The following is a 4,143-nucleotide window of genomic DNA, read 5'->3' on the forward strand; positions in this document are numbered from 1 at the left end:
TTTCCAAATTTTTCCATTTTTAACAATTTTCAATGCATGTTTGCATGGGCGTGTGATAGGCCTATCAAGTGATGTTATCAGATCCAAAAATGTTTGAGAATCATGCTGAAATCATGTCATGTGGCCATGCATTTGTGTTTGAAATGTGAAGGTGAAAATCATCCAATTGATCCTTTGAAAAGAACCCATGTGCAAGTCCTTCATTCTTTGGCCAAATGAGATGGTCTTGGACTTTTTGGAAAGGTGAGATCAAGGGGAACAACTTTCATGTTGGACAATTTTCCATTTTAAGCTTGGATCATGATGAATTTTGAGGTGTAAGTTTGGAAAATCAAACATGAATGAAATTTTTCTAAGTATCAAGCCAAATGTTTACTTCTTCCACCTTGAATAAATTTTGTTATGGACTTCAAATGGAAGTACTTCCTTCATCAAAGTTATAGATATTTCAAACATGTTTAATTTAATCACAAATTTGACCTCATTAGTATTTGTCATGAAGGATTTATGCATTTTAGAAGTTGAGGAAAATTACTTGTTCAATGGTAATGACCCAAAATGACCTATAATCTTTCCTCTTGGAACATGCATTTTCCAGTTGAATTTGAACTTACTCAAAACATCAAAGTTGAAGAGTAAATATTGAATTTAATCATATAACTTTAGTGGCTTTCATATCATAACAAATGAGAAAGTTATGGTCTTGGGAAGTTGACCTCCTAACTAGGGTTTATACAAAATGACATATAATCTTTCATCATAAAAAATGAATTTCCAAGAAAAACTAGCTCTAGACTTAAACATGAAAGTTGTTTGAAATGTCATTATGAGTAAACTTTCTCTTGTAATAATTTTCATATGACAAACATTGTAGGAGATATGGTCTAGGGAACCCCAACTTTGACGAGTTAACTTTCTCTGGTCAACCACCATGAACCAACTTGCTAACTTGACATTATCTTGATCTTTGGGACTCATGGAGGATCATATATGTTTAACATAGTGCAATATGAAATATCTCTTGAAATATTTGATCAATTGATGAAGAAACTTGTTGAAGAAGTCACACAAGATACCTAGATGAATTAGGGTTTCCAAGGCAAACAAGCTTCAAACTCTTGATGATTTCTTGATCAAAATGATATGTGAAGACCATGGGGATCTATATCTGATGTCTAGAGTCAATGTGAACCATCTCTTGATTAGTCTCCTTGTATTGAGGGTCTCAACCCCTAGATATGAGCTTGATGGGGCATAGGTGAGTGCACACACTACCTACAAAAGAGTTAAACTATACATTGGCATATTTTTTATATTTTGGTTAGTAAATAATGAAAAACAAAGTATGATACAATAAAATATGCTTGATGATCTCTCCCAATGCAAACCCAATTAATGAGGGGTAAGGAGAATTCCAAGGTGTGATCCCAAAGTTAATGCACATGAGGAGATAGCATGAGGGATCTTAGGGTCATAATTGGGGTCTTACAGGTGCCCCTATTTAAGGGCATTCTAACTAAGGATGTAAAGGTTGAAATATTCGTATCGACTCAGTAGAATGGACTTAAATAACAACATATAAAAGAAGAAAAATTGGTCCCTAAGAGACCTCGAGATGCATATGATATGAAATGTTAAAAATAAATCTTTGGGGGGGGAAAATTGGCACAAAGGAAAAGAATCTAGAGAGACCGAAAATCCACAGGAGCATAATGCATTCCATAAGGAAAACTCCCTGGGGAGATAGAGACTCTAGGGAATAAAAGTTATGCGTAGGCTAGGCTACGACTTGGAAACTGCTGGAGACATGAGGGGGATTTGAAATTCTGGCGTAGTCAGTATTCAGATGTTCTACTCCAAGTCATGACATCTGATCTAACATTGTACTTATTACAGCAAGACAGTTATTACCCTCTGTACTAATGAGCACCTTTTCACAGTGTCACGACCTCTCCTTCTATGTCATCCTAGAAAGGAGGAACACTTAGTTATGTGCACCATAACCTTCTCTTCTGTTGTTTTCCTACACAGATATCAGCACGATGTCTCAATCCTGTTTTGAACATCATCTGTTACATTGTACCAGTTTGTTGGTCATGTACTTGTATTTCCTAAATTAAAGGTTGTAACAAGTTAAACTAATCTCCACTTATTAAGGAGCTAACAAATAGATTATTTGTTAGGTTCATTAATTGTAGCTTAGTTGTTAGTTTCCTAGATTTTAGATCTGCTGGTGGATTCCTGAAGAATAGCCTGAGAAAAATCCTGAAACAGAAAAACTAACCATCCAACAATATAGCATATGCTGTCAGGAATGAATGTCACAACATTCCGTCTGACATCCAAGCCCAGAACCATATGCTCAGTCTGTTTAGTTCCTGAACACAGACTGCTAAATTTGCTGTACTGTAAAAGACCAACCAGTCTCTACTTCAGTATCAGCTTACTGGAAGAACTGTCAAGACATCCAGTTTGACAATTTCACACTGCACTTTTGGCCAGGTCTGATATGCTTTTTAAAACCAGACTTCACTACATACTGAACTGAATTCATCAGCTTATTAAACAGTATGTGCTGTTGTTGATGAATGTCAAAACATTCTGATTGACATTCCAACAGAAGGCTATGTATCAGGTTTGTTGTTAACTTGATTGGCAGACTGTAACACAACCTGAATTATGGCAGACATGATTATAACATGCAGTAGGTAAACAAACACAGGAAATTGTTAACCCAGTTCAGTCCAACATGACCTACATCTGGGGGCTACCAAGCCAGGAAGAAGATCCACTATTAGTAGTATCAATTCAGAGTTAAACTCCCCCGTTTACAACTCATCACTTAATCCCTACCCAATGTAATCTATACCTAGGAACTCCTAGATAGAAACCTCCAGTTTCCATTCCTATCACTACAAATACAATGTAATGTGCAAACACCTTGAACTTGCTTCACAGCTTCATTCAAGAACATAATCACTCTTGCCTACAGGCTTTGAGTGACAAACACTCTCAGGTTTACCACTGAGAGACACATGGTAACCTTCCCACAGATTGGGAGGTTTACCTTACACACACCCCTAAAAATTCATTCTAAGAGGCTTACAAAAACTAGATTACAATCAGCTATTTATAACCTAATCACCCAACTGGATTTGGGCCTTTAGAAAGTTGCAGCAGACTTGTTCTTTGCTGTTGCAACTTCAGCAGAAAAATTCTGCTACAAACAAGGTCTTCAAGTTCCTAAACTCTCTCCATATATATCTCCATATTTTGAGCCTATATATCTTCTGATTTAGTCTTCAAGACCTCCACCTGGGAGTTAGGATATTCACCAGATATCCTTGCTGATCCCAGAACATATACTGAATTAATTAATTCAGTTTCCTACACATGTGCGATGTCACAGACCTGATGTCTTGACATCGTACATGACATGTTGGTCCAGATGTTGAATTTCTTCAACCCAACATATTCAAACAACAGAGATGATTCCATTATTTGTTTTCTAAAATTAATGCCAATCCTGAGGTATTAACAATCTCCCCCTTTGGCAAATTTTAGCTAAAACAAATAATCCTCTGTTATTATCTCCCCCACCATGAACACCAATGTTGGTGTACATGAGGAAGAAGAGGTACAATACTCAGTTGTACCAGAACCCTTCCCCTCAACCGGAGAGCTTCCAGAAGAATATGTAATGCTGAGTACATAGACAATGTAACTCAGATCACAAGGCACAACTGTCTTCTTAACTCAGATCACAAGACACAAGTGGAAACCCCAGTTGGTGGATTTTGTGCCTGATGCCAACTTCTGTTTGCTGCCACATCCACAGTTGGCTTTCTTCTGGTACATTCTCATCCCCAGGACTATATTTCTCTCCCCCTTTTTAGCTAAACATTTGTAAAGGAGGCCCTCACAAAACCAGATCCAGGCGCAGCTTGCCCAAACCTTAACATACCCCATGATTCTGAGAATGGAGTGTTTTTCTTGTGAGAGGAAGAGGGTTATTGCATCCTTTAAATAGCCCTGCCTGTGCCTAGGAATTTCCGGGAGCAATAAATGCTTGGTCAAGATGCATTTATTTTTGCTGAGAAATAGTCAGAGAATCACCAACAAAATCTCAGACTATCTTTGAAT

Source organism: Lathyrus oleraceus, chromosome 2 (genome assembly GCF_024323335.1).
Source record: "Lathyrus oleraceus cultivar Zhongwan6 chromosome 2, CAAS_Psat_ZW6_1.0, whole genome shotgun sequence".
In the NCBI taxonomy this organism is placed as follows: Eukaryota; Viridiplantae; Streptophyta; class Magnoliopsida; order Fabales; family Fabaceae; genus Lathyrus; species Lathyrus oleraceus.